Below are 18,947 nucleotides of genomic sequence, written 5' to 3' on the forward strand. Positions count from 1 at the left end.
TGATCTATGTGTTTATTCTTTTGCCAATATCACAGTGTTTTGAATAGTGGTAGCTTAATAGTCTTGAAATCAGTGGGTTTGAGTCCTCCAACTTTCTTCTTTTTCAAAACTGCTTTGGTTGTCCTAGATTATTTGTTTTTCCATATAACTTTTAGAATCACCTTGTAAATTTCTTAAAAAAGAAGGTTGCTTGGGTTTTACTGAGTGTTGAATACTGAGTTGGAGTTGAATTGAATCTATAGATGAATTTTGGAGAGAATTTTAATATTGATAATATTGAGTCCTCTGATCCATGAACATGTAACTAACTACTTGTATCTTGATTTCTTTTTTTTTTAAGATTTTATTTATTTATTTGACAGAGATACACAGCGAGAGAGGGAATACAAGCAGGGGGAGTGGGAGAGGGAGAAGCAGGCTTCCCGTGGAGCAGGGAGCCCAATGCAGGGCTCGATCCCAGGACCCTGGGATCATGACCTGAGCCAAAGGCAGATGCTTAACGACTGAGCCACCCAGGTGCCCCTTGATTTCTCTCATCAATGTTTTTTGTAGTTTTCAACATATAAATCTTACAGTACTTTGTTACATTGATCCTGGAGTATTGCATCTTTTATTGGTGCTATATAGCAAATGGTGTTTTTAAAAACTTCAGTCCCCATTTATTCACTGCTATGTATAAAAACAAAATTCATTTTTGTATAGTGATCTTATATTTTCCAACCTTGGTAATGTCACTTACTAGATCTAGTAGTTTTTTGTAGGTTCTTTTGGATTTTTTTAGATTGTTATGTTTTCTGTGAGTAAAGACGGTTTTGTTTTTCCTCCAATTTTATCTATATTTTTTTATGTGCCTTGCTGCATTAGCTAGGACTTCTATCCAGTATGATGTTGAATATAAGTGGTAAGTGTGGTTGCTACATTGTTCCTGATCTTAGAGGGAAATCATTCAATCTTAACACCATTAAGTAGGAGGTAGCTGTAGGTTTTTTCTTTTCTTTTCTTTTCTTTTTAAAGATTTTATTCATTTATTTGTCAGAGAGAGAGAGCACAAGCAGGGGAAGCGGCAGGCAGAGGGAGAAGCAGACTCCTCCTCCCAGTGTGGGACTCAATCCCATCATGACCTGAGCCAAAGGCAGACGCTTAACCAACTGAGCCACCCAGGCAACCCTATAAGTTTTTTCATAGATGTTTTTTATTAGGCTGAGGAAGTTACCTTTCATTTCTAGTTAACTGAGTATTTTTAAAAAATCATGAATGGCTGTTGAACAAATGTCATACTTTTTCTGCATCTATATAAAAATTGTATGGATTTTCTTCCTTTGTTGATATTGTCAGTGGCATTGCTTGAGTTATGAATGTTGAACCAACCTTGCTTTTCTAGACTAAATCCCATGTGACCATTATATATTATTCTCTTACATTTTATAGATAAAAATCGTAGTTAGATGCCACAAAGTTGTTGGCAATTTTCCTTAATCATATGTGTGTTTTATAGGTCACTAGAACCACCTCCATCTTTACTAAGGGAAGTTCTAACCTTACCTATAATGTAATATAGGTAGAGTGCTTTTCTTCATCTTTTGGTCTTTAAGCTATCAAAGGAGCAAGGGGACGGGCAACAAATATAGCAAGTGTCTTTGTACTAGGCAATGAGTACATTTATTTAATTTAACCTTATTTAATGGGAAATTGAGGTCTAACAAATATTTTGTACCACTGAAGTCTTGCAGTAAATGGTTATAGTCAGAACTTAAATGCAGGTTTGTTTGGTAAAACCCCTATCAGCCCACTAGATTATATTGCCTCTCTGGTAATGAATGTATGTGTAGGGGGTGTTGCAGGGGGACAGAGACAAGGGAGGGTGGGGGAGAGAGTGAGATTAGGAAAGGGAGAAATGTTCTACCACCTTTTATTGCCATTTGAAAATCTGGGCTCTTAGATATCTTGGTTTTATATCTCTATTCTGTTATTTACTTGATTTGTGGCACATTTGTCTCTCTGAGACTTTTTTTTTAATCTGAAATGTAGAGGCACTACTTGAGTGGCTCAGTCGGTTAGGCATCCAACTCTTGGTCATGATCTTTGGGTCCTGGGATCAAGCCCTGCATTGGGCTCCGTGATCAGCAGGGAGTCTGCTGGAGATTCTCTCCCTCTGCTCCTCCCTCCCACTCACACACGTGCTCGCTTTCTCTCTCTCTCTCTCTCAAATAAATCTTTTTAAAAATCTGAAATATAAACTGTTAGCACAGGTTGTTATGAGGAATACAGATGATATTTGTAAAGTGCCTTGCACATAGAATGTGCTCAATATAGTGGTATCTATTACTATCATTATTATTAATTTCTTACCATGAAATGCATTTTATAACTCCAAATAATTAATTTGGGTTTGGAAAATGCCAATGGGACTTAGGATGATCTCTGTAGTTTATTTAGTTCTTTTATCAAAATAGCCTAGAGCAAGTTCCTTTTTATAAAAATGGACCTAATTTCCTGTACTTTTTACCTACCTCCTCCCTAAGTCAAAACAATACCAATTTATTAAATCATTTTGCAGATTTGGAAGACTTAAAAGGTTCAGCTGAATGCTTTAGGCTCTGGAAATGAGTATGTGTACACTTCTGTGCTTGTGTAGGTCTTTGTGTGGTCTAGAAGTGATTGTCTCAGCTAGGAGGACTAGAGATGCCATTTTCATTTTACATGGGCAACCAACCATGGATAGCTCTAGTCCCTTGGCTCAGTCTGACCATTTCTGAGTCATTGAAACTCACTTCTCTAACTTACACAAGTCACTTCAGACTGTTTGAAGATAATGATTCCTTTTTTTCAGTAAGGTTGTTTTGATTATCACAAGTAGGGCCCAAGAGCTGTGTTTTCATCAGTCAAGTCAGGAAGGTAACAATGAGAAAAATGGGTAAGTCTAAGAAAGGGCATCAGGCCATCGTCAAATGACCTTTCAGTGCCTAGGACCTCAGGAGAGCTGTTGGCTCCGACTCTGGCTCCAGCTCCAGCAATCCATAGCTTCTGGGAACTGATTCTCATTTGATTTCCTAACAGTACCCTTCCAACTAAGTGTGCTGTTTGACAGGTGAAAGTAAAGGAAAATCTATTATATTTTGGGAATTTTTGTATAATATCACACCATTGCTTGGTGGTGTTGTAAATCAGAATTGGTAATCATTAGTCTTTTTAAAACAGGTTTATTGAACTGTGATCATTATACAAAATACCATGTATATTTAATGTACACAATTTGATGGGTTCTGAACATATGCATACACCCTTGAAATCATCACCACAATCAGGGTAATGTACATATTCATCATCTTTAAAAGGCTCCTCCCACTGCCCTTATGTTTATTTGTTTGGGGTGTGGGGTGTAAGAACTCCTAACTTGAGATTTACCATGCTAACAAATTAGTGACAATACAATATTTTACATACACTTTTCAAAACACTGACCACATCTTCTAATTTAATTTTCACCTTATAAATTAAGGTAGGTCTTACTTCTCCTTTATGATGAAAAAAAAAAAAAAACAGACCTTAGCAATATGTTTTCTCAAAGATCACTATTAAATATGGTACCAGTATCCAGGACCCAGTTCTGATTTTTGTTCAGTGTTCTTTGCATAACACCTCTGGGCCTTGATCCTGATGTGACTCTAAACTTCATTGACCTGGTAAACATTCAAAAACTAAATATCTAATGACCTTTGTCCTTACAATTAGGATCAACAAATGTGATTATATGTGGGCTTCAAAGAGAGTTCATGAAATAACTAATTAGTGGAGGATAAAGTTTGGGGAGTAACTTCTACCCTTCATACATGTAACTTTCTTTTTTCTAGATTGGCTAGACAGAGTTCCAGTGTCCCAGCAGCAATGTTCAAAGGCTGGTCATTAAACTTTTGAAAGGTGGTTTAATTTAAAATGTTGGGCAGTAAGGTGAGGCCCAGCCTGATAGATTTGCTGGGGCCTCTTGAGTAGCTGCTTTGTGTTAAACACTATTCTAATCATTACAGGGGCATAGAGATTAAAACAAAATTTAAAAAAGTATTATTCCACCCATTAGGACTTCACAAGCTAGCAGACAAGATGGAAGCGTACACAAAGATGCTTCCATATTATTCTTCCTCTAGTCCATCTTCCATTCTGCCAGTAGAACAGTCTTTTGAAAACACATACCCTTTCCCTGCTTAAAACTTTCTGGTGGTTCCCTGTCTTTCAGAGGACCTTGTCCAAGTTTCTTACCAGACATACAAAGCCTTCTCTGATTTGGCCCAGATTATTCTCCCTCTGTACCCACACCTCCACAGCAAGCCCCAGGCACATACCACTCCTTGGGATACTCAGAGCAGCTCATGATTTTTCATGCCTCTGAGTGTCTACTCATGCTGGGCGCTCTGGAGAATGCTGTGTTAGTCTGGGTCCTCTGAGAAGCAGAAATTGATTTTATTAAGGGAAACGACCACCTGTGTGAGACTACGAGGACGGAGAGGGGAAGGATGGGAGTGCCATTAGTCCCTGATGCAAGTCTGACCCCTAGTGAAGAGAAGAGAGTAGCTTAGGCAGAAGCTTTCTAGGCTGCTGTGCAGTTGAAGGTTCAGAAAAGCCTTTGGGCAATCCAGGTCAGTGGAGTCCTCCCCTGCTGTCTTCACTCATGGGTCAGGTGCAACCCATTGGAAGTATAGCTTCAGCACAGACATTAGGATGAATTTCTGAGGCAGCAGCTCATTTGTGCTCCCTGTAATTGGAGGCCTTCCTCTTAGCCTCCAGAAATGCCTTTTTTCCATCTTACTCCTCTCACGTGTCCTTAAAAGACTAGCTTTAAATGTTTCCTCTTCTGGGGAACTTCTTGAAGGAAATTCTCAGCAGGTCACATGATGGTCCCCACTGCCTATAATGACCGTCCCCTAATTTCTGCCTGGTTGATTTCTAAAACACTTATTTGAACCCCTACTACCTATTACAGGACCAAAAAAACTAGTAGGTGCTCAGGAAATAATTGTTGAATGAATGAATTGGTAGAACTTGGACGAACAGATCTAAAGGAGAAGATAAGTTGAGGCAAAGTGAACTGCTTGAGCAAAGCCATATCGGTAGAAGAATGAAGAACTTATTCTGCCTTTTTCTTCTTTGCAAATGTGTCCAAAAACCATCATTTTAGGGAAAGTATATTATGATGCAAAACATTGGGGGAAGGAGTATCTTCCTGGCACTTGAAAATAAGTTGAGGCAAAGTGAACTGCTTGAGCAAAGCCATATCGGTAGAAGAATGAATAACTTATTCTGCCTTTTTCTTCTTTGCAAATGTGTCCAAAAACCATCATTTTAGGGAAAGTATATTATGATGCAAAACATTGGGGGAAGGAGTATCTTCCTGGCACTTGAAAATGATTCATATTTGAGAACTTTGTTGAGAACAATGTTTTGAATATTTCCTGAGAGACTTCTTTCCTGAGAGGAAACAGTTGATGGAAATGGAATTTTACTGCTGCCAGGAAAAGTGCGATAAAGATCAAATCTCATACAACTACTACCAGAATAGAAATTTCCATAGAGCAAAGAGATTTCAAAGTCCCACCCAATGGCTTATATGTATTTAGTATTCATTGCAGCTGAACTGTAATTCTGTAATGGAATTTGACCAGTTTTGACACTCCAGTTTAGTAATGTATGAATTAGTGGAGACTCATTCATCTTGACGTTTGCTGACTGCCAGATGTTGGTCATATTTCTGATGGAAAGAAACAGAGAGCTGGCCAGGATCCCAAATCTCAGTACCACTAACGGCCTGCCACCAGCACATACTGCCAGAGGAAAGAGACATGCTGAAGAGAAGGTCCTACAAAATCACTACCAGCAACTAGAGATTTAGCCCCTTATCCCTATGTAATAGTCTACCCTAGTGACCTGGGTTAGACCACGTATGAAGCAGGTGCTCCTTTTTGCCCAGGTCCATGTCTGTCCTATGCATTCTCCCTCATGTCTTACTTCTCCAGAGTTTCCACTTGAAGGGATGCAGGTTTCTTACCTGCAGTCTGGAGGTGAATAATGGCACCTCCATCACGGGCTTGCTGTTAGGATTCAACCAGGTAATTCATGCTAAAGGCTTAGACTGTGCTTAACATAGAGTATTTCTCCAATAAATGGTGGCTAGGTTTTATTATGATTATACAGTAGAAGCAGGGGTCTGAGGGCAAAATCTTAATATTTCTCTATGAGTATTATCAAAGTTGGTTTTTCATGCATTTGGTGAGTGCCTGTTCTGTGATAAAGCAGCAAGGGACTCTAGAGTAGTTAATCTAACACAGTTGCTGATATCCATCTCTTCTCTCAAGTGAGGACAGTTCATTTTGGCTTACATATAAGCAAAGCCACTTGCTCCTCCCCTGTACTCTGACCTGCTGTGGAATACCTCTTCTTTTTCTCATTGACCTCTCTCTCTCCCCTTCAAATTTCTATTGTAATTCTCGAGGTACATATAACTCCTGTGTCCCAGACATGTGAAAAAAAAAGATGGCTGCATGGTGCATTCCCTTCCCTGGTGTTTGTTGATGTGGTTGGGAAGCTTTGACCTACTAGCCTTTGCCTTACATAGCTTTTCCATTTTAGTAGAATAGTTCACTTGGGATGTTACTCATTTACTCTGCCTTTCACTACTACCGGTTGTTAATTTCACCAAAGAGCTTCCCCTTTATGTGTGTCTATACACATCTTTCTCTCTCTCTCTCTCTTTTTTTTCCCCCAGAAAACAGATTTTTTGTTGTTCTTAACATATAATGTATTATTTGTTTCAGGGGTACAGGTCTGTGATTCCTCAGTCTTGCACAATTCACAGCACTCACCATAGCACATACCCTCCCCAGTGTCTATCACCCAGCCGCCCCATCCCTCCCACCCCCCATCACTCCAGCAACCCTCAGTTTGTTTCCTGAGATTAAGAGTCTCTCATGGTTTGTCTCACTCTCTGGTTTTATCTTGTTTCATTTTTTCTGCTCTCTTAACCATCTTCCTCCTTTCTTCCACATCTTGCCATTACATCAAGAACTACTTCTGTCTTTTCTACTTGAAAGCCAAAAATATGAATCAAAATGACTTATGAGTGATAGGGAATTGAATATTACTATCAGTAGATGTGTACCAGGGCAAAGGAAAGCCATAAATTTAAAAGGGGGGAAAGTAGTAGTCAAAGTCCCAAAGGTATCAATATGTCCAAATCTCAACTTACTGTCTCTCTCTAAGCCTCTGGCAGTCAACTCTTAAGATGTATCTCAAATGGGTTTATCTCCTCCTCACTCCCACTGTCCTTCCCCTGACCCTCATCATCTTTTTTTTGTGACTGTAGTGTTACAAGAGGGTGTTTGCTTTTTCAGCTTTTTTTTTATAAAATTATACAAGGATTCAAAAAACCAAACAACCAGTTATGTAACTTAATACAATATTACAAGGTAAGCATGCTTAAAATCTCCATCCAGATCAAAAAAATAGAATCTTGAAGCCAGCCCAGAAGTCCCTCCAGGTGCCCCATCCCAATCATAAACCCGTCCTCCATCCAAAATAACTATTACCCTGACTTTTTTTTAAAAGATTTTATTTACTTGAGAGAGAGCTCTCAAAGTGGGGGGAGGGGTAGAAGGAGAAAAATTCTCAAGCAGACCAGTGCGGAGCCCGAGGCAGGGCTCCATCTCATGACCCTGAGATCATGACCTGTGCCAAAACCAGGAGGCAGATACTTAATCAACTGAGCCACCCAAGCGCCCTTATCCTGACTTTTAAAGTAGTTATTTTCTTGCATTTCTTTATCAAGAGGGTGTTTTTTAAAAAACATCGGTCTTGCCCTATTCGATTACCTATATGCTAAAACCTAAGGGTGCTGAAATTCCTCTCAGGTTTTCTCAGGCCTTCTGTGGAGCCTTTCCCTGACTCCTTTCCCAATAGCCTAGTCTCTGGCAATACTGGATTATTTGCAGGCTCCCAGGTAACTCAGATGCCTCTAGGGGTTTGCCGGATATCTTCTAGGTATTTGCTCCTGCTCTTCCCTCTTTCTGAAGTTCTCTTTCTTCCCATTCCCTGATGAAGTCCTAGACCCAACTCAAATGTCATTTTCTTCTATGAAGCTGTCCTGAATCTCCCCTCTCGGACATACCTGGGCCAGAATGAATCCCTTCCACCTCTGTGCTCTGTGCCCATTGTAGCATTTTACACATACTTCTGTTTTTACCATCTATCATTGTCTCTGGTACCTAACATTGATTAGTGTATAGTAAATTCTCAATAAATGTTTGTTGAGTGAGTGAATCTATGCAGCTGATCTTTAAAGCTCTTTCAGGGTGTCCTGTTTTCTTCAGAAGTGACACAGCAATCATATACTTTTATCATGATTAAGCTTGCTTTTCCTTAAGTATTCCTGTTAACACATTTAAGAAAAGTTGATTTTATTTTGTTAGTAACAAATATTTCCAGTATTTGGTTTTACTGTTTTTTTCTTTTAGTGTTTGCTTTTTGCCCACATTATTGGTAAAATAGGCCTTTTTTGGGTTTTTCTGGCTACCTACACACCATTTTTATTGTTTCCATGGTAACAACTAGTAATTATTGAGCACCAGCTATGTGCCAGGCAGTGTGCCAAGACCTGTATGTGCATTATATCCTGACGACTCTCCATATTTTCAGTGGAAACTGGAGCTTAGGAAAGTCAAAACAAGGGAAAGTCCTAAAGCTTTCAAGGGGTAGAGCTAGGGTTCAAACCCAAGCAGCCTGACTATAAATGTGTAACTCTTGTTCTTTTTACTGGTCTGTGTTACCTCTTGATAAGAAAGATAATATGTTCCCAGTTGCAACACAGTGGGCTTTTGCAAACCATCTGTGGCACATGGCTTGTTTGTGGAAGTGTGTTACCTATTATCTTCCTGGATTCTAGTCAGTTCTTTAACTTCTTTATTGCTTCTGTTCAGAACTCTGTCAGCTGTACTGTCATTAGGTGTGTTTAGCCTGTGGTTAATGGGCCACAGCCTGGTCAGTGGGTCTCATTGAGCCACAAATAAGGAGATTGCTCTTGTATTGACCTGTGCATCTTCTCAGCCACATGTATTATTTAGCCTATGGCTGCCGCCTTAAAGGTTGTTATCACCACAAAGGATACAGCCTGTGCTTGGCAAGGTGATAAGTTGTGTCTTTTAAAATGATATCAGTCATTAATTTTTTTCTTTTTTAAAATTTTTTAATTTATTTGACACAGAGCACAAGCGGGGTAGCGGCAGGCAGAGGGAGAAGCAGGCTCCCCGCTGAGCAGGGAGCCCGATGTGGGGCTCGATCCCAGGACCTTTGGGATCATGACCTGAGCTGAAGGCGGATGCTCAACCGAGCCACCCAGGTGCTCCCAGTCATTAATTGCTATTTCTTAACTTCCGTTTGGGGTGCTAAAAGGAAATCCAAGTATAAATAATTAAACGACGTTAAGAATGCCAGTAGAGGAATGTGTTTTTTTTATTTTTTATAAGCTTTTATTTGGGGCACCTGGGTGTCTCTCTGTCAAATAAAATCTTTAAAAAAAATAAAAGCTTTTATTTATTTCTTTGAGAGACAGAGCACACACAAGGGAGTGGTGTGGTCAGAGGGAGAAGCAGGCTCCCTGCTGAGCATGGAGCCCAACATGGGGCTTAATCCCAGGACCCTGAGATCATGACCTCAGCTGAAGTCAGACACAGCTTAACCAACTGAGCCACGCAGGTGCCCCCAGGAATGGTTTAATAGTTGATAACCACACATGGGTCATGGGCCTTACAGAAACCCAGACCAGGGACTCTGGAGGAATTGTCTGGGACAGCAGCAGCAGAGCCTCAAGCCCTTGCTGGTCTCAGGCAGATGAGCAGAGAGGAACACAGATGCATGATGTTGGGGTGTGTGTGTGTGTGGCTCTCTGTTTTCTCTTATTAGTATGTGTGTAGATAGGTCAGTGCTCACCTGCTAGCATTTCTTGTCTATTTTAAAGAACTCTTACTGCATTTTGGTTTTTAAAGTCAACTTTCCATTTCAGTAAATTACCATGATTGATCTAGAATGTTTGGTTGTGTTAAACTTTATTGCATGTAAGTTTTTCTTAAAACTGACAGCAATAATAGCAGCTAACATTTTTAAGTTGTAGTAAATGCTAGGTGCTGTTTAAAAGTGCCCTTTGAGGTACGTGATATTATTATTCCTGCTCTAAAGCTCTGGATGCAAATTGTTATCACTTGCGGCTTAGATTTCTTCTTTTTTAATTTTTTTTAAAGATTTTATTTATTTGACAGAGACACAGCAAGAGAGTGAACACAAGCAGGGGGAGTGGGAGTGGGAGAGGGAGAAGCAGGCTTCCCGCCGAGCAGGGAGCCCGATGCGGGGCTTGATCCCAGGACCCCGGGATCATGACCTGAGCTGAAGGCAGACGCTTAACCGGCTGAGCCACGCAGGCGCCCCTTAGATTTCTTCTTCTTCTTAAGAAGTTCATTGTATTAGGGATTTGAACTGCACTTTCTGCCTCAGGTTCTGCTTTGTGTGGAAAGAGAACTTGAAAAACTTGGTGTGGCTGGTAGGGTGCTCCTGGAGATAATGGTTTTCTCTTGGATCACGTATATGTAATCATTTCAGGAAAAAAGACCATTTTTGTTGATGTTCCTCTTGTTAGAAAAGTGGCTGTGGTGTTTTCTTCCACTTGATACTTTATCAATAACTTTTCTAGTAAGTTGGGTGCGGGGGTTCAAGGTGATGTGTTGTTGCTTTTGTTTCTTTCCCCAGACGGGCCCTACTTACTGTTACAGTCTAAGCACCAGGGAAGGTTTTAGTGGCTGATGGCAGACCGTTTGGCTCTTTTGTCAGTTCCTGATAACTGCAGATGAAATACTGTGTTTCCTTGTCAGGTAAAATGTATAAAGCTGCTGTTCACTTGACAGGAAGAATGAGCTAGAAGCGCTTCTTGGAGAAAAGCATTTCAGAGACAACTTGTGACTTTTCCCTTTTCGTTTTCCATCCTTGTCCTCCTGTGTCCTAAAGAAAATTCCACACTTCCCCAAAGGCCAGGATACTCTTCAGGTTAATAATGTTCCAGGATTATTGTCATTGTTCTCAAAAGAATCCCCAGGTTGGTATCTTGTTTTCTCTGAGGAAGGTTCTTCAAAGGTGCTTTTCTTTCCTTGGTTAAAGAGCATGAGAAGACAAATACCAAGACTTTAGAGCCAGTTGATAAACCAGGTAGATCCCAGAAATGGATATTATAATACCTAAGTTTGTGCAATTTTATTCTGAGTACATGACATTTGGTTTCATCTTCTTTTCCCACAATGGAAGTAAATAAACTGGTAATGAAAGTGGTATGATGGCAAGAGGATTGAGTCCTAAATTTGGCTGGTATGCTTTTCCATCAAAGAATGAGATTAGGAGGAGGAGGAGGTGGTAAGAGAGGGAAGAAAAATTAAATTAGACAAGACATTTGGCTGGTCATGGAAATAGATGTCAAGATCCATGTACCATCTGCTAGTAAAGTTAATCAAAGCAAGAGAGGAAGCCTTACTGCAGAGCCAGATCCCCTTTGGTTTTCCTTTCCCCTCATTTTGTCTGATTGGAGCCAGATACGGATGTGATTCCCAAGTCTTACCCCCAGAGATTGGGATTCACTAGGTTTGGCTTGGGACAGAGAGCTCTGCATTTTGACCAAGTTCCCTGGGGATTCTCTTGCTAACCTTCTCAGAAGCATCCTTTGAGAAAACCTGGATTCAACCTAGAGTCCACAAACCCCATAATTTGTAAGCTGTTGGGGAGAACACCTGGAATCAGCACTAAGTATTGGTATACAGCCACATACATTCACTTGTCCTCTTAACACCTTTGCCAAAATGGGCACCAATGCCTCTCTCTTCAGTCTGGGAAAATCAACTTTGTATATTCATGTGGTTGCTAATAATACCTAGGGTTTACTGAGTATCATGTGTACTCACAGGTATTCTTTCAGTAAATCTGCAGGAAAAACCTGGTGGCGGGGGGGGGGGGCTCCTGGGGGACTCAGTCGTTTAAGCGTCCAACTCTGGGCTTGGCTTTGGCCCAGGTCATGATTTCAGGGTCGTGAGATAGAGCCCCCGCCTCACCCCACATCACGCTCTGTGCTCAGCAGGGAGTCCGCTTGAGATTCTTTCCCTCTTCTTCCCCTCCCCCCTCTGCTCCTCCTCCCACCTCCCACTCACGTGTGTGCACGCCCTCTCTCTCAGATAATTAATCTTTTAAAAAAAGAAAAACCTGGTAAGATTTAAGTAGGATTATTTTCCATTTTTACAGAGAAGGAAACTGAAGCTCAAAGTTTAAATGACTTGTCCAAGTCACGTAGGAGCAGAGCTGGAAGTTATCCAGACAAGCTATGCCCATCAGCACTCTATTTCTGTTCTTAATGGTCTTCAGGCTCAAGGAATTGGAATTATAGTAAGCCTTGGTTCAGGACTCATTGGAGGCACTCTAACCCCAATGTCCTTGGAGCCAATCAACTTTTTTTTGGTAATGCTTCAGAAACAAGCCAATTCAGTTTTGTAAAAGTATTTTAATTGTAGTAAAATACACATAACAAAAATTACCATCTTAACTACTTCTGAGTGTATGGTTCTGTGGCATTAAGTGCATTCACACTGTTTTGCAATGGTCGCCACTGTCCATTTTCAGAATTCTTTTTATCTTGTAAAACTGTACCATTAAATAATTCCCCATTTGCCCATCCCTCTAACTCCTATCAACTACCACTCTACTTTCTGTCCTTATGATGGAGCCAGTTAGTTAACTTTTATGTTAAGAGTACACCATTAGGGCGCCTGGGTGGCTCAGATGGTTAAGCATCTGCCTTCGGCTCAGGTCATGATCCCAGGGTCCTGGGATCGAGTCCGGCATCAGGCTCCTTGCTCAGCGGGGAGTCTGCCTCTCCCTCTCCCTCTGCCTCTCCCCCTGCTTGTTCTCTCTCTGTCTCTCTCACAAATGAATAAAATCTTCAAAGAAAAAAAAAAGTACACCATTAATCTCCATTGTCATGCTATTGATTTTTTAGATAAAAATAATACAAATCAAGGGGCACTTGGCTGGCTCTGTCAATTGGGCATCTGTCTTTGGCTTGGGTCATGATCTCCGGGTCCTGGGATCGAGCCTGCCTTCAGGCTGCCTGCTCAGCCAGGAGTGTGCTTCTCCCTCTCCCTCGGCCCCTCCCCTCCTGCTCATGCTCTTTCTTTCTCTCCCTCAAATAAATAAAATCTTAAAAAAAACTACAAATCAAACCCAGATTTACAAACATGTACTCAGTGTTGAAACAAAAAGCCATAGACATTTTAAATAGAATTTAGCATGCCTTAAACAATGTGCGACTCTATCTCTTAACACATTTGAGGTCCGGCCCTGCTATGTAAAACAACTACAGAGATTCGTTATTTGGCAACTTGGAGATAGGAAAGCTGCATTGAAAAGAAAAACAAACCCTATGGCTGGGTGATTCCTTTACTCTTGGGAGGTCATTTTCTTTGGAAAAGAAACACATTTCTGGTCACATGAATTCATGCAAATTGCTGCATCAGACAAAAAATCCATTACGCTCAGTAACTTTAAATAATTAGATTGTATATTTGGGGATGCTTTGGACAAGGCAAAGCATTATATGCTAAAAGTGCTGATTATGAAAGCTGAAGCCCCACTTTTTCACTGACGCCCCCCTTCACTCATTCCTCCCATAAATTTTTTAAGCGAATTGCCCGGAAGTAACTAATACTTGGAAGATTGTATTGTGTAGATATAGGGGTATAATACTTTAATTTCAAGCATTTGAAGATAAAGTTCCCCACCTCACCCCCTTTTTCCTTCATGGAAAATCCTGAAAGTAGAAATTTCCTTTAAAATGGTCATAGAGCAGGTTAGATGACAGTACAAAAGAACCACAGGAAACCCATGGGGGGGGAAGTATTTGGTAGATTATAGGAACTGTTAGGAAGTTGGATTTTTTCTGGTATCTTGGTGAGTCTCAGTCTACATCAAGCTTAGTGTTGATCATTTCAGATGCTGCTGTTGTTTTGAAAGTTATTGTGTCAAAATCCATTTTTAGTTGTTTAAAGATATCACTCCTGTACTTGAATTCCTTGGGTTGTCTTAAAATACTCAAGTTGTGTCAGCCAAGCACAGACTAAAGGGCACTTTATTAATAACATAAAATTTAGATCAATTTTTATTTAATCTAAAATCAATAACAGTGATTTCTTTTAATCCAGGGTCTTTCTCTTTAATTTGCATTTTATGTAACTAGGATAGATATGTTTGAGAAAAATTTCTTTGGCAATCAATATTCAGGATTTTTTAAAATTTAAAGTATTATATGTGGTTAAACATTTTTTTAAACTAGAAGGTATAGGGACGCCTGGGTGGCTCAGTCTGTTAAGCCTAAGCCTCTGACTCTTGATTTTGGCTCAGGTTGCGAGATCAGCCTGCCTCAGGCTCTGTGCGCTAGGTGGGGAGTCTGCTGGAGATTCTCTCCCTCTGCCCCTCCCACTGTGTGCGAGCGAGCTCTCTTTCTCTTTCTCTTTCTCTTTCTCTTTCTCTCTCTCAAGTAATAGATAAATAAATCTTAAAAAAAAACTAGAAGGTATAAAAAAGTTGACACCACTGCGTCAGTTGCAACCCTATTCCCCAGAGATAAGCACTGTTAAATTTCTTGTCTAGGTGTTCAGATTGTATTTATGTTTGTGTGTGTGTGTTTACACATGCATGTATTTTTTTCTATACAGTTGTGTCATACAATATATCATATTTTTCAATTTGCTTTTTCACCTACTATATGTTAGAGATGATTTCATATTGGTACATATTAAGCTACTCATATATTTTAACAGTTGTACAGTAGTCCATTATTTGGATATTCCATAATCTAAATAGTACTTTCCTGATGGACATTTGGATTTATTTAGTTCCTTTTTCTATTGTAAACAATGCTGTTAAACATTCTTCTACATTTTTATTTACTTTTGTTTGTAGAATCACAGAAGCTATTTTTGTTTTTAAAGATTTTGTTTATTTGAGAGAGCACGAGCACGAGCGGGGGGGCAGGGGCAGAGGAAGAAGCAGACCCTTCGCTGAGCAGGGAGCCTGACGTGGGGCTCGATCCCAGGACCCTGGGATCATGACCTGAGCTGAAAGCAGACGCTTAACCAACTGAGCCACCCAGACGCCCCCACGCAAGCTATTTTTAAAAAATCGGACTAATGAGGGGCACCTGGGTGGCTCAGTCGTTAAGCGTCTACCTTAGGCTCAGGTCATGATCCCAGGATCCTGGGATCGAGCCCCGCATCGGACTCCCTGCTCCACGGGAAGCCTGCTTCTCCCTCTCCCACTCCCGCTGCTTGTGTTCCCTCTCTAGCTGTGTCTCTCTCTGTCAAATAGATAAATAAAATCTTTAAAAACATTGAACTAATGATATTAAAAGTTTTATTTTGATAGTTCATGGAACTAGTGGAAATAAAGCCAGTGTAAAAAGAACTTTTGGAACAATAAGAATGAAAACCATCATCACATACTTGAACATATATATCTAAAAATGTGTTTAAATATTGTTTTGAGGGGGTCCTGGGTGGCTCAGTTGGTTAAGCATCTGCCTTTGGCTCAGGTTATGATCCTGGGGTCCTGGGATGGAGTCCCGTATCAGGGCCCCTGCTCAGCAGGGAATCAGCCTCTCCCTCTGCCTCTCCCCTCATTCCTGCTCTCTCACTCTCTTGCTCTCTCTCTTTCAAATAAATAAATAAAATCTTTAAAAAAGAAAAAGAGATTCCCTCTCCCTATGCCCCTGCACGTACGCTCATTCTATCTCTCAAAAAAAAAAAAAAAAAGTGTATACTATCTGGAGCCAGATTGCTGACTTCATATCCTGCTCATGACCTTTTATCTGTAACCATGGACAGGTTACATAATTACTCTATGCCTCAGTCTCCTTTTCTGTAAAATGGGGCTAATAGTCATATTTACTGCAAAGTTAGCATGAAGGTTAAATAGGTCTTTATAACATATTACAAGAGTACCTGGTATATAGTATGTGTTCGTGAAGTATTATTGTTACTCCTCTCTTAGGGTGTTGGCCTTAGATACTCGGTATAGCTACATGTTTATCTTTGCATTTCCAGAGCAGGGTCTAGTATTGTACACTTGAAAGTATCAAATAATTCTTTGTGAAATAAATGTTTGAATGGAATTTAAAGATTTATCAAAACTCTTGTCATACTTATATTAGTGTTTAGGATTTTTAATAATTACTATGGCAGTCTGTGTTTAAATAATTAGATAATGTGAATACCTCAAGGAAAACCATAAATCTTTTAGGCAAAAATGGGAACGTTTGAACTTTGTCTTTATTAGAGTAGTAAGCCCACTCAGAGTCTGAACTTAGAAGCCCCTTCAGTTTTTGAGGAATATTGATGCTGTTACAGAATTTCGGGCTGGGCTTGAGCTAGTGGATCTGTGTCACTTGAGATCCTTTTTAACTCATTGCTTCATTTTCCTTCTTTATTTTTTTTATTTATTTGAGAGAAAGGGAGAGGCGGAGGGAGAGGGAGAAGCAGACACCACCCGCCCCACCCCCCACACCCGCTAAGCAGGGAGCTGGAGACAGGGCTCGCGTGGAATCATGACCTGAGCCGAGGGCAGACACTTAACTGACTGAGCCACCCAGGTGCCCCATTGTTGCTTCATTTTCACCAGCTTCAAAGCCCTCCATCTCTTACAGGTAGGAAAGAAATTGTTCCAGGCTTGTAAAGACTGGCATCTAGTCAGAATAGGCAAATATTCTTTTTCCTGAAACCTGATGCTGAAAAGGCAGAAACTATTCATCTTGGTATTTTGGAAAGTGGAACTGTGTGTGTACTAAGCTCCATCTGGCAAAGTAGTATTTAATTTTTTCTCCCCAGAAAATGGAGACGTGGGTGGTGGGTGATAGAAATTAACACTTACTGAGTGCCAACTGTGTATGGGTCAGGCACTATACGTGTGTTATTTTGTTGAATCCTTCTAGGAATATAGTATGGCTCCAATTTACATATAGGAAAAGTGAGGTACAGAGTGGTTAAGTAACTTGCCGAATACGACATAACTTGCTAATAAGAGGCAGGGCCAGGGTTTTGACCCAAGGTGTTTTCGACCTCCAGTGTCTTTTATCTGTGACACACTTGGGTAAGAAATCATAGACTGTTGTCATTCATCTCAGATGTTGATAATTTGTCCTGATTGGCAAGTTTTTGCTACTTCTCAAAACTTGGCACAAAGTAAAAACAACCTTGCATTTCTTAAAGTTGAGAAACTTGTAGCAGTATTCGTAAGCAGTTAAAAATGTACCAGAAAGGATATTCAGTGCGTAAATTTAAAATTAATAGCTCTAAAACTGTAATATTTGTATCACACATACACTGTGATTCATTTTATGTAATATAAGCTACATCATTATTTTAGACATGCAAAGAATCTTCAACATGGTTACATGTTTTATGCTAAAATACTTTTTTTTTGCTAATACTTTTCCTTTAAAAATACTTTGAGGAGTTTCTTTTTTCTTGTGGCTTTACCAATTTTTGGAAATGTTGCATGTTCCATTAATACAGTCTTCTTAGTGGGGCGCCTGGGTGGCTCAGTTGGTTGAGCATCTGCCTTCGGCTCAGGTCGTGCTTGCAGGGCCCTGGGATCAAGCCCCGCACCAGGCAGCGGGGAGCCTGCTTCTCCCTCTCTCTGTCCTACCCCTCCTGCTTGTGCTGTCTCGCGCTCTCTGACAAATAAATAAAATCTTCAAAAAAAAATACAATCTTCCTAGTTTCCCCTCTCGTCCTGAAGCAGGGTTTTGATGTATCATCAGTTGTTTACATTTGAATAAAGCATCTTCATAATTGCCTACCATTTAGGCTGCTGTGTGGCCCCAGTGAGTGCTATTTTGATGTGCTTCTCAGGAATGATGAAAACAAATCTGTTTTCCTAAGTGGTAGAATTCATAGATAAAATCACTTTGAAATTAAAGTCCACAAGTAATAGAGGATTCTTGTCCCCGAACAAGGGGCTGTGTGGCACACAGTCTAATTACAGCAGATCCAGCTATACTGCCGACAGAACCGTGATGTCAGTCCTTTGTCCTGCTTGTCTTCTCCTCCGGGGCTCTCTGTTCTTATCAGAACAAATCAAAGTGTAGTGTGTATTGCTGGTCCTGAAGAATTACTAGTTTCTGTGGTAACTGTTTGATGCAGACGCAGATGCTGCGTGACTCCCCGAGGTACTGTGTGCCTAAGGCATTTTTAAAACTCTAATATGTTTTCGGTATGATGCTGCTACTCTGGAAGAACTCTATACCTAGTGGTTTACTTTTCCAGTGTGGTTAGAGCTGCTGTTTCTAATACAGAAAGAGATTTATGGCCGATTCCAATTTGTATTCTGGCTCTGCTACTCAGCTGGAAGACTTTGAGTGATTTAGTTATCCTCTCTGCCCCTCAATTTCCTCCTTCCTAAATTGGGGATGATAAAACCTACTTCATAGCTTTGCTGTGATGATGATTATCCAGGATGATGTGATCTTGATTTATGCATTTGTTTAAGACAGTGTAGTATTGGGGTGAAGGTGGTAGGCTTGAGTCAGTTTATCAACATGCAAATCTTGGCTCTGTCCTTCTGGCCACTTGACGTAAGAGAAGTCATATAATCTCTTGGTGCTTCAGTTGCCTCATCTATAAAATGGGGAAACTAAGAGCCACTTACTTCATAGGTTTGTCGTAAGGAGTAAAGGAGTTAATATGTATGAAATGCACTGGACAATACTTTGGCATACAGTAAGTCTTCAATAGATGTCAACCATTATTATCGTTCTTACTGTTCTCTCCACTTGTCTGCATGCAGTATCAGTGTTTGTTTGCTGTGCTCACTAAATTGAGACCTCCTTGGAA

General features: G+C 40.3%; 1 protein-coding gene and 1 non-coding gene across 8 annotated transcripts in view; one reads left to right on the forward strand and one right to left on the reverse strand.

The window, feature by feature from the left end:
* The window catches only part of ATP11C (ATPase phospholipid transporting 11C), a 174,997-nt gene that overhangs the window by 34,566 nt on the left and 121,484 nt on the right, over window positions 1-18,947 (forward strand). The gene's annotated exons all lie outside the window — the stretch shown is intronic.
* Window positions 1,430-1,556, reverse strand: LOC113931686. The gene has a single exon (XR_003522837.1). It is a non-coding gene; the product is annotated as a U6atac minor spliceosomal RNA (small nuclear RNA).

Source organism: Zalophus californianus, chromosome X (genome assembly GCF_009762305.2).
Source record: "Zalophus californianus isolate mZalCal1 chromosome X, mZalCal1.pri.v2, whole genome shotgun sequence".
Taxonomy (NCBI): domain Eukaryota; kingdom Metazoa; phylum Chordata; class Mammalia; order Carnivora; family Otariidae; genus Zalophus; species Zalophus californianus.